Here is a 12,441-nt window from a genome sequence, read left to right on the forward strand (position 1 = left end):
CTTCAGTAATTAAACACAAACCAACCTAAGAGAGCCAACTGCACAATTAAAACAAAAGGGTACCACAACAATGACCACCATCATCCCTCTTAAAGGCTATCTTCAAATTACCAACAGTCTATGTTCTAGAACTATAATTTCAAAATAAATGTTTGAAATTCAGAGCAGTGTTTTACAGAAACTAAGACCAGGGGTTACTTGAAAGATGTGAAATAACAAAAGCATATTATAAAATAGTATCTATAGTGAGTCCCATTTTATAAGTAAAAACTAGCAGAGTATAAAGTAATAGTCTATATCCTGGGCCTGGATACCTATATATCTATAGAGAGATAATATATATAGAGAGATATCTATATATATCATTTTATCTATATATAGAGAGAATATTTTATATAAAAAGTCCAGAGAGAGAGAGAGATGAAACAAAATATTAAAAGTAAATATCTCCTTCCCCAAAGTTTTAACTCCAGTCTAATCATGGGGAGAACGTCAGATAAATCCAAATGGAGGGACATTCTATGAAATACCTGAACCAGGACTCTTCAAAATTGTCATTAAAAAAAAAAAGAAAAATCTGAGAAACTGTCAGAGCCCACAGGACATGACGACAACATCCAGTGTGGATGCTGGGCAGGAATCGGGCTTTTTGGGAAAATGAGAAATTCAAATAAAGTCTGGAAGTTTGCTAAGACTAATTTTCCAATGATGATTTCTTAGATTTGACAAATGTATCTTAAAAATGTAAGATATTAACAATGGCAGGTCAAGAATATGTGAGAACTCTCACCTACATTTACAACTTTCTCTAAGTCTACAGTTATTCCAGTATTAAAAGTAGGTATCTCTGAGTGGTAGATGACAGAGTTTTAAAAATTCATTTGCATTTCCTAATTTTTTAACAAGCAACATGCTTATTAATTCCGATAGCTCAGTTGGTAAAGAATCCGCCTGCAATGCAGGAGACACTGGCTCACTTCCTGCGTTGGGAAGATCTACTGGAGAAGGGATAGGCCACCCACTCCAGTATTTTGGCCTGGAGAGTTCCATGGACTGTCCAGTCCGTGGGATCACAAAGATCTGACGCAACTGAACGACTTTCACTCTAAATGCTTAGTTATCTGAAAGACAAAAAGGGGAGAAGACAGCTATTCTAGATCAAGAGAAATTAAAGAGATAAAAATAAATATAGTGGGGAAAAATGGGAAAAATTATATATGGACTTGATATCTGGCAGGATAACCATTAGTAGTACTGAATTATTTTCTTAGGTGTGATAATGGTATTATATCTATAAAGAGAAATGCCCTCCTTCTTAGGAGACACCTGTTGAAGTGTGAATGAAATGCCATCTAAGATATCTGCCACTTACCTTCAGCTGACTCAGAAGAAAAAAAATTCTATTCAACAGAGAAAGAGAGAAGGCAAATCTTGATATAAGGCAAAGAACTGGGTATTGATTATACTATTCTTACAACTTTGCTCTAGGCCTAAAGATTGTCATAATATAAATTAAACTAAATTTTCTTTAACTTAAAAAAATGATCCAAAACCCAAACTAGGCCAGAAGTTATAATTTTCTCATAAATATAAAATATAAAGTATTTTACAGTTTAATTCATCTTTTCAAAAAAAAAAAAAAGATTGAAAAGGGATGGCTTATTTTACATATTAAGAAATTATAGCTAACACCCAGAAATAATATTTACGTTTCCTTCCAATTAATACTGAATATAGTCATTTTATCATCGGAGCAGTTTATATTGATCTTCGGCTCATTAATTTCTAACTTACCTAGTTTTTTAAAAAGAAATCTGTTTATTTGAATTCCATTACCTCATCCCTTAAAGAAGCTGGAAAGATGATGAAATAACTCAGAAGACACAGTTGGAAACTGTAAAAGAAGCCTAGGAAATAGTCACTGGTTGAACAGAAGAGCAGATCTCTTACAAAGCTGTATTCCACGAACCTTGGGTCAGACATAGCTCACTCTGACCCTAAGACTCACTATGGACCCATCTGCCCAAAATGCCTTTCTCAGAGGGGAGAGAGGTGGGAACGCCGACACAGGAGAGCACTCTCTCCTGTCGGCAGCCAACTGAACTGAAGTCTTCACACCGGCTCTAGCCCTGGAATCCTGCGATTGTGCATGTTGCTGTTGTTTCGCTGCTCAGTCTCAGCTCTTGTGTTCAACTCTTTGCAGCCCCATGGACTGCAGCCTGCCAGGCTCCTCTGGCCATGGGATTTCTCAGGCAAGAATACCGGAGTGGGGTGCCATTTCCTACTCCAGGGGATCCCCAGGGACCGAACCCGTGTCTCTTGTGTCTCTTGCATTGGCAGGCAGATTCTTTTACCACTGAGCCACGAAGGAAGCCCATAATTCTACAAAAATACCTTTAAAACAAGAATACATTATCGTTTCACATCCATTAGGAAGGCTACTATCAAAAACCAGAAGGCAAGTGCTGGCAAGCCAGTGGAGAAGTTAGGGCGCTGCACACTGCTGGGGGACATAAAACGGTGTCCCTGCTACAGAGAATAGTGACGGGGGCTCCTCAGAACACCAGACACAGAATTGCCAATTCCACTTCTGGTATTTCCCAAAGAACTGAAAGTAGGGATTTGAACAGATATGTGTATACCCATGTTCACAGCAGCATTATTCACAGTAAGCCAAAAGGCGGAAGCAACCCAAGTGTCTATCAAAAGTTGGATGGATTTTTAAAAATGTATTTACATACAACAGTATTGTATGTGTGCATGCTAAGTCACTTCAGTCGTGTCCGACTCTATGCAACCCTATGGACCACAGCCCACAAGGCTCCTTTGTCCATGGGATTCTCCAGGCAAGAGTACCGGAGTGTAGTCTGCTGTGTATTCTTCCAGGGGATCTTTCCAACCCAAGGATCGAACCCACATCTCTTAGGTCTCCTGCATTGGCAGGGGGGTTCTTTGCCACCAGCGCCACCTGGGAAGCAAGTAATACAACAGTATTATTTAGTCTTAAAAAGTAAGGAAGTCCTGCCACACGCTACAACATGGATGAACCTCAAAGACATGCTAAGTGAAATAAGGCAGTCACAAGAAGACAAACACTGCCTAAGTGCACTTATAGGAGATCCCCATGGTGTGAATGGACCTCACTTACAGTCATCACAGAGACAGCAAGGAGAACGATGCCTGCCAGGAGGCAGCCAGGAACAGAGAGTTTGTGTTTAATGAGTAGAGAACTTCAAGTTCGAACGATGACAAAGTTCTGAGATGGAGTGGGGCTGCACAACAAGGTGAAAGCACTTAATGCCACTGAATTGCATCTGTGGCTGCTGCTGCTGCTAAGTCGCTTCAGTTGTGTCTGACTCTGTGCGACCCCAGAGATGGCAGCCCACCAGGCTCCTGCGTCCCTGGGACTGGAGGGGGTTGCCATTGCCTTCTAAAATGATCTAAAATAAATGTTATGTTTCGTATATTTTACCAGAATTAAAGAAAAAAAAACAACCTCAAGTATACAAGTCATGACACCCTCCCACCCTCCTTGAAAGCAGTGAGGCCCGTGTCCTAACCCTGGTGCAAACTGGAGGAACGTGCGCGGCCCGTTTCCCAACCTCCCCTGCCCACAGACGAGGGCTGGGGGCTGGCAGAGCCATGGCCGGAGATGGGAAACAGGCCCTGACAGTAGTCCCACTGGACAAACTTAGGGGAGTCAAAACACAGGGCAAGGCCCAGGATGGCTGACAGAGGCAGACTAGGGAGGAGAAGGCAGAGGCAGAAGGCAGGAAGTCCTTCAGAATGTGGGCAGCTGACGAGACTGGGAAGGGAGACTGTGAGGAAAAGGAGGGTCAGAGAACAGGCAAGTCAGAGAAGGGAATTTCCTCAAGATAAGGAAAGAGAGAGGAGTAAGAGAAAAAAGGAAGAAGAACTGTAAACAAGGAGATTCTTTCAAGAAGAGATTCTCCCCAAGCACCAGCAGAGAAATGACTTCCTTCCCCTGCCGTGGCCGTCTGAATCTAAAGAATCCAAGAAAGCTGGTGAAGCCTATAAGAAGTTAGGGAGAAAACTACTTCCCTATGTAAGAATACTAATATACCCCCATCCACAGAGAACTATGTACTGCCATGTTTTTCATCTGTGTCTGTGTCTTCATTTCAATTTCAATCTGGGCCTACCTTTTTTATTTGTATCAAACACTAGTATGCCATGAATGAGCTGGAGAGTTCTAAAGCACAGGGGTAAGAGTGAAGGCTTGAAGCCAGACCTGCCAGCATTTGAGTCATGGCACTGTGACCTGAGGCTATCTGCCTAAAAATCTGCTTCCATCTCCAAATCTGCAAAATGGGAATAATAACAGTCTACACCTCACCGTTGCTGTAAGAATAAAATAGGGTGAAATATGAAAGCACTTAGAACAGTGTCTGGCCCACACTAAGCACTATTAAGGTATGAGCTTCCTATTATCCTCTAGACCTAGAACATGAGCTCCAGGAGAGCTGCAATTTTGTCTGTTTTGTTCACTGTTGAAGCCTCAGGTGCTTCACATAAGTATTTATTGAATAAAAATGTATTGGATAATATAAATTTCATTCCAGCAACATAGAAGCCCAAAGGAACAGCACTACCTTTTTGTTGTTATGGACAACTAAATCTGTATCACACTTGAGCCTCAAGTTCACAGATGGTTTTTATGTATCTCATCTCAAGTGATTCTGTGAAGCTGGCATTATTATCTCCATCTCACAGAGAAAGTAATACTCAGAAGATGTAAGTGATTTGCCCAAGGGATTCTGGCAATTAATCCCACTTCTGTTCACTACAGACCCCCACTCAGAAAGCTCAGCACACACCCCGCTAAACTGCTCAGCTCCCCTTGCCTGCAAATACACACAACCCAAGTACACCGAGACACTGTATCCCATTTGCTTCAGTACAACTGATGGAAACAGGTGAAACAAGATTAATAACTACTGAAGCTGGCTTAATAGGTACAGTGAGATTGACTATACCCTACTTCCCGTGTGTCTGAAGTTGTCCATAGCAAAAAAAAAAAAAAAAGTAAATAAAAAATAAACTCTTTACTCCCAACATAAACTCTGCCACTTCTAACTTTCTATTGAGCATACCACAGCAGAGAACCTTCTCTGTATGAGGCAGTGAAGAGAAAGCTAGACTGGGAATCAGGACCCTTCATTCTTCACTCTGATTTAACTATGAGGCCTCACTGATTCCTCTAACTCCTCTGGGCCCTAAACTCATCTGTTCCTTCCAGGGTTAAAATACTCATTTCGGCTTCCTACTAGTTCCTTAAACTCAACACACAAAATGAAACTTGTCTTTTCTCTATTCTGAACCCCTAAGACCAGTTCTGCCATATTCCTGATGTCTTCCAGCTATCCGGCCATAAAAACCTCCGCCTCATCTCTGACTTGAGACACGGAACTGACGGTTCCCTTCCCTCCTACCTAATCAGCACATCTCTCTGCTTAACCTCCAAGATCTCTCTTGACTCCATCACCTCTTTTCATTCTCAGGGACACCAATTCAGGCAGTCACCCCTGTCTTGGGCTATCACCACGGACCTAACTAAAAGCCCCAGTGCCAATCCCTCACGTTCATTCTCCTAAACCCAGTCCCGACCTCTCAGAATCATCCCCTTCCACACACTCCTTCAGGCAACCAGAGTCCAGGAAACCGGGATAACGCGGGTTCCGGACGCGGCCTCGCTTCCGGCCCGCGGCGCCGCCGCTGCTCAGGCTGGCCATCGCGCCGGGACGCCCTCCTCTTTCCACGGCCTCTCGCGTTCCCGCGGCTGCCGTTTAAAGGCCTCTCTTCAGCTGACGTGCTCCCCGACAGCGCCAAGAGGGGCGGTGTCACCCCGCCACTGAGCCCCTCTTACGGCACCCTTCAAGTTCCTGTTAGTCCTTTCTGGTGCCCCTAACTCTCGCCACTAGGGGATTTGCTCCTTGCAAGAGGAAACGCTGCCTTGTTCATCTTTGCGTCCCTCTGAACTGAGCCTCCGAAGCCCAGCGGCCACGAGCGCACGCGGCTGCGGGAAGCGCTCCGTCTGCCCTGCAGCGCGCCTTCGGCAGCCAGCGCCCGCAGCTGGTCAGGCCCCGGGCAGCCTCCTCCTCGCCCGGGACGCGCCCCGCCAGCCTGAGCGGGCCTTCGCTCCTCGCGTGGTGCACAGCGGGCACCTAACGGTAACTGAGGAGCTGAACCTTAAATAACTCGCCTGTTCCCCTTCCCCACTCCTCCCAAGAAAGCTCACCATCCAGACCCGGCTCTCTTTAGATACTCTCACTGAACCTGTTCCGATCATGTTTTTAACAACTACCTGTTTATTAGCTGGTTCTATTTGCCTTACCAACCAGAGCCCCACATCAATAGTTTATTGATTAAAACTGCAAACGATAGGAACAAACAATTCACCATGAAGAGACTCAAAGAGAAAAACTCAACATTATGGAACTAAGAAGGGCAAGCGCCACTTTACACTATGAAACAAGGAAGGGCTTATAAAGAGAAAAGTATTTCTATCCAGTTTTGTCAAAGGGGTAAATCTGTGTATCTGTTACTAGTACAAACCAGTGTAACACTCTCGAGAAACAGTGCCACAATGTGTACTGGGGTGGCCTAAACGTTTGCTTGGGTTTTTCCATAAAAACCAGAACGAACTTTATGGCCAACCCAACATCAAAAGCCATAAAATCATTCACATCATTTAACACAACAATACATTCTGAAATTTATCCTAGAGATATAATTAGCTAGAAAAAATATAACTACAACAATGTAGATTAAAGTATTAACTGAAAATCATCGAGCAAAACAAATATCTAAGATAAACAGATTAACAAATTATTGACAGCATGACTTGATAAAATATTTTGCAGCCTCTCAAAGTGTAATCATGTAAATTAAAATTGTGACACCTATAATATGGAAATGTTTCATATCTAGTATATGGGAAAAATACAAATTATGTGCATCATAATTTAAAATGAGTACAGTAAATAGGTATATATATTTTAATGGAATGCCAAAAGGAAAATCAACTGTTTGAGGGTGGTACCTCAAATATTTAACAATTTACTTAATATTAATTCTTAAGTTACTTCATAATACAAGACAAAATTTTACCATACTGAGGAAATTTGACACAGTCTCAAGAAGAGGTCCATGCCTCTCTTCTACTACTCATTTTGGCCTTAACTGAGAGCCCTCATGTACTTGTTTTATCACAACAACCACCCAGACTCCAGCTTTCCAAGGACTAACAAACTAGCTCAACTAGTCTTCTGATCATCCCCAGGAGCCTGTGGACAATGAATCCCGCAAAAGAAACAAAGCACCCTACAACTATGCTCCACTTCAGCCACCAACAAGCAGCCAAGCCAGAGTGTAACTACAAACCTCAAAAACATATCGCACTGTCACATCAAGTCTCTGCAGCTAGCACTGAAAATACATCAAAAACTAATTTTAGCGCTGATGTCCCAGAAGGACAATATTAAAGCAGTCTTCTAACTGTTTTTCTGTAGTACAGTCATTTTCTAGGTTTACTACTGAATGGTCAAGATACTATAACAGACTAAGAATACTAATTACTGTGAAATAACACTCAAGACTAAATTGTCTTTCTTAGGGTATTTCAGCAAAAAATAAATAATCTGAAAGACTAAAGCCGCCATTGCATGGAGGGAACACAACCATCAGAAAAAAAGTTGAACCTGCATTCCACTGATCTGCTCTCAGTACCTAGGTCCTCAGAAATGCAGACACGTACAGTCATTCATGACAACACGCACAGAGCAGACAACAGGAGAAACAAGCAAGTTAATACTTAACCAGTTCATCAGAGCACAGGGTGATCACCACCCAAGAATGCTGACAGGAAACCGGAAGCACCTCTTAAGATCCCATCTTGTGCAGATAGGTTGAACTCCTGTGCGGTTACTCATTCAAAACAGAAGTGTAAGATTAACCTATCCTCACTTCTCTTCAAACACACTGACGAAGAGTCAGGTGGACTGTTCACCATCATCCCATCAGTACCCGAAGCTCCAGGTCCAACTGCTGCGCCAGAGCCCTGCTCACTCCACCCTGTCCCACCTCACTCCTCCTGAGCAGACACTCCTCTAGTTTCAGACTCTTCTCACGCACCATCAAGTTCTTTCTTTCTAAATAAGGTTCTCCCAAGCCTTACTCACCTGCAGTTCACTGCACTGGGTATTACCCAAATAGCCCATCAGAGCTCTTTATAATTTCTGAAAGAGAGAGAAGGAATCTTTTAATACAGAGTAGAAAACAGGATTGCTGACGTATCAGTTCTGAAGCATTTGTATCCAGCAGTCACAGAAGATGGTCTTTTGGTCCATAGTATTTCAGTAAAATGTAGCATAACCAGCTAGGACCAAAAGTCCTGAGATAAGGGTCCAGAGATAAAAGCTTGGTTGAATGTTGCTATTGATTAGCTGTGTGACCTTGGGCAAGTCACTTGCCTCCTCCAGGCCTCAATTTCCTCGTGCGGAAAATAAGAGAGACTAGACACAAACCTCAGAGCACATAACATGCAAAGAGCACACCCCTTCCAAGGCACAACGCCAGCACCGCTACTTACTAGTCTTGTGACATTACGTGAATAAATTCACATTTAGCCTAAATTTCCTCTGCAAAGCGGAAATAACAACTATCTTGAAATTGTTCTGAAAACTAAAGGAAAGATAATGAGTTATAACAAGTCTATAGTAAATATACTGTGCGTCTCACCATAAAATTCCACAGATGGTAATTACCAACATCACTCCCAGCCCTAAGGTTACATGAATACAATTTCCAAATATTTATTTTCTTAGAAGATCAACAAATCAAAACAGTACCAACCTGACAATGCAATTAACAGTTTCAGTGTCTGACTAACAATTCAATGAAAGTTGTCTTACAGTGATGGAAGTGTAAGACTATCAATATCACTCAACATCACAGGAAACAAGGGCAGAAGCATCCCTGCACAACATGTGAGCGGGCCCAGTGGCCGTGCCTTCCCCACCCGCCACTGCTGCCAGGGGGCTGCAGCAAAGAGCTCCTCCAGAGGCCGAGTGACACCAACTGCTTCTGCCTCAGGTCACGGGGCAGGGCCGCAGGTGGCGGAAGGAGGAGAGGCTTTTTCCTTCATCTTGTCTACTTTACACACTGAAGCTCAGCTCAGGTTTGCTTACTGTGGCATGCATCAGTTTTACATAAAAATAAGTAATTTTTTAAACCTATATTATTTACACATATTGCTCACTGATAGGAAGCTCGCCTCACAGGAATGTTGTCACACAAGGAGAATATCCACAGAAGAAAGCAAAAAGGCAATTTCAGATGTGCAGAGAACACCTAAAATATGGCATAGAAATGACAAAAATCACAAACATTCACACTTCAGAATGGCTCAGTCAAAAAATATGCCATGCATTCTTTGAAGAACCTAATGATGAATCAGGGGTTTCTAGGGGTCAAAACAAGTTGAACACACCAACTCTGGTTTTACCAGACAACTTCCTGCTCTTGGAGAAACTGACCCAGAACCACTTACATGAGCAAACCAGTTAGTGTGACTGTTTAATAGTATGTTGAAAAGCTTTCAATGTGCTTTAGACAACTGGTAGCTTAAAGAAAAAAAAAAAAAATATATATATATATGCACACATATGTATACATATATATAGAGAAACTAAAAATCTTCATGTTACATCTACTATTTATTACTGAAAGAGGAATATTAACTCTGTTAAATTCAGAGGTAATAACTCAGAGGTATCATCCCAGCCACCTCAGAGGTGACAGACCACGGAGCTTTACGCTGCCCCTAGCCAGCATTATAGAGATCACCCTGATTGCACCCAGCAACTTAGACGGACGTAAGCTGGAGGGGCCACACTCTCCACACATATCATAGTTCCCTCCTAGAAAACATTTCAAAATATTACCCAGAAATCAAATATTTGCATGTACACTTATCTAAGTTGATGGAAATAAACAACCATAACAATCTGTTTATAATTTTTAAGTAGCTCCTCTGCCTCTCGTTGGTCAAGTTGATAAACTTGGCCCCAAATTTTCTATGCATTAAAACAACAGACAAAGGACCTTATTTCTTGTGCTGGGCGTGTATCTGGAGTCTTAAAAATAGAGTCTGACAGATAATGAGAGGCTTATTTGCATTTGATATCAATGCCATGCCTGCTTCTTAAACGGAGAGCAAAACTGCACGTGTAAGGTCTGGTCTACCTATTTGCAGGGCCCTCCTCAACATTCTTAGCCTTTAGTGAGTATGCTCTATATTCTTAAACTCCACAAGGCACTTTGTAAGTAGGAATGATTTCTCCTGTTACTTTGGCATCACTCCCTTTTCCAGTAAAACACTGGACTGTCCACAAATTGTGTACAGACTTTAAAACAATCCAGACTGAGTATTTATGGTATCAGAAATGAAACTTCTTGGTAACAATCGCAAAATCCAAGTGTACCAGCTGATAGGTACTTACTGACTCCCAAAACCTACAGCCTTCCCTGAAACAGTGTCCTACTCCCCAGCCAAAAGGACAGACTGAAAAAGCTGTGTCTTCATTCATGTCAAAGACACAGGCTCTCACTTCATCCAAACTTCTACACTATGGCACTACACTAAAGCATTTGAGAATGCTTTGTGTAAAAACCTGCTTGGTGGCCAAATACCAGCTTCACTTTGAAGTGAATACTAACACTTCACAGGATCTACAGGTGTGAAAATTGTGGAAAACATCTTTGTGGAAAATGTCTTAACACAGTTTAGGCCAAACAACACTAGCCATATAAGATTACCTATTTCTAAATATTCCCTTTTGGATCATAAACAAACATCTCCATAGGCCAAAAAGTAGATTAAGTGATTCTTTCCACAAATATGTAAATTTAAAAACAAAGGTACACATTGGTGGATCTAAGCCATGAATATGCCTCCATTAGTAAGCTGAAAATAAATTTTTAAAGCCATACTTGCTCTAAGGATAAAAATAAAAAACATATGTGACACACATAAGCACTGTTGACTCTCAAAACGCATCCACGCGTGGTCTGTGCATTTAGAAAGGGCCTTAGTTTATGTCCACCTTCCTCTCCCGTTTTTTTTTTTAAGGCAAAAATGTCAATTGTATGCCTCAATCTTGAAAAAAAATAAAGCACAGCTTATTCTTCTAGACATGTGATAGAGAGGATTTCAAAATACAAAGGCTATCCAGCTGTATTGGGGGGGGGGGGACCTACAGTAACCAATCTACCAAAACTTACATGTTCTCAATAAACCATAGTAAAATATTTTTATAGACACACACACACTGTATAGTACATTACAATGCCCAAAATTTTTTTTAAAAGTTATTTTTTCAAGTTGAGAAAACTGCTTGTGAAGAATGTAAAATTAGCAAACCAGTCTCCTTCTCCCCAGTACTGTTCATTGACACTATATCAGTGCTGTTCTATAAATCCAAAGACTTATAAGTTGGCTTAAATAAAGCAGCACTTTGATTTCACATATTACATGTGACCAGAAAATAATGAAAAGCCAGTCTTCTCCATAATAAGTTAACCAAAACTCAACACTATCATAATTCAAAATAATTATGAGACCAGCATTATTCCATTTTTCAGAAAATAAAAGCAGGATTTGCTTAAAATACTTCTTTCCAATGGAAAGGGTGTACCTGACACAAGACACACAAAACCCACAGACACGATCAGTGACACTCCATGTACAGTGAGAGATAAACACGACGACACAGATAAAATTAAGGCATTCAACTGAAGTTACACAAGGAAATTTAAATAGGAAAACTATAATTACCCCTGGAGAAGACACTCATCAAGGATGGCTGCAAATAACATTTGGCTCTGGATAAGCTCCACTACCCTTGTGTGTGCTGGAGTCCCTGAAAAGTCTGTACACTTGACACAGTCTTCTTTTCCAAATTCAGCCCAGCCTCTACACCCATCTGACAGAGGGACTCATTTGGAAATAAGATAGTCCCATCCAATTACTTAGCTTCAGTCTCACCCTTATGACTTGATTAAAATAAAGGAAAAAAGGTAAATCATTTTTAACTGCAGTCTCACCTTACACATCTCACCAGCACTGTAGTTCTTTAGTGATCAATTACTTCATCCAATTCCTGAGGCAAATAGAAAAGTAAAATGTGTCTATACAACAACAGTAAGAGACAAGATCAGTAGTAGCAAACGTTCTATCAGCGTGACGTGAAAGGGCACCTAAATTTCAAATGGAAAAAGCTACCAAAATGGTACAGTATGCAGCTTTATAAATGGGTCTGTTTGTTTTACTTTAAAATAAAAACATTTCCTATCTGTGTGATAAAAGAATAGATTATAAAACACTCTTAAAATCCAAAACATAAAAAAGTCATCTCTTAC

At 41.3% G+C, this 12,441-nt stretch overlaps 1 protein-coding gene across 11 annotated transcripts in view; it reads right to left on the minus strand.

Annotated features, from left to right (window-relative positions):
- Positions 1 to 12,441, minus strand: part of HELZ (helicase with zinc finger) — a 146,211-nt gene that overhangs the window by 131,648 nt on the left and 2,122 nt on the right. For 4 of the 11 annotated variants that reach the window (XM_069544082.1, XM_069544077.1, XM_069544079.1 and 1 more), the window contains exon 2: positions 12,127 to 12,182. The exons of 2 other annotated variants lie outside the window; for them this stretch is intronic. The gene's annotated coding sequence lies outside the window, so the exon portion shown is untranslated. Of the gene's footprint in view, positions 1 to 8,201; positions 8,259 to 12,126; positions 12,183 to 12,441 lie in introns of all 11 variants that reach the window. 5 more of the 11 variants (XM_069544076.1, XM_069544078.1, XM_069544071.1 and 2 more) reach the window with 2 other exon arrangements.

Source organism: Ovis canadensis, chromosome 11 (genome assembly GCF_042477335.2).
Source record: "Ovis canadensis isolate MfBH-ARS-UI-01 breed Bighorn chromosome 11, ARS-UI_OviCan_v2, whole genome shotgun sequence".
NCBI classification, from domain to species: domain Eukaryota; kingdom Metazoa; phylum Chordata; class Mammalia; order Artiodactyla; family Bovidae; genus Ovis; species Ovis canadensis.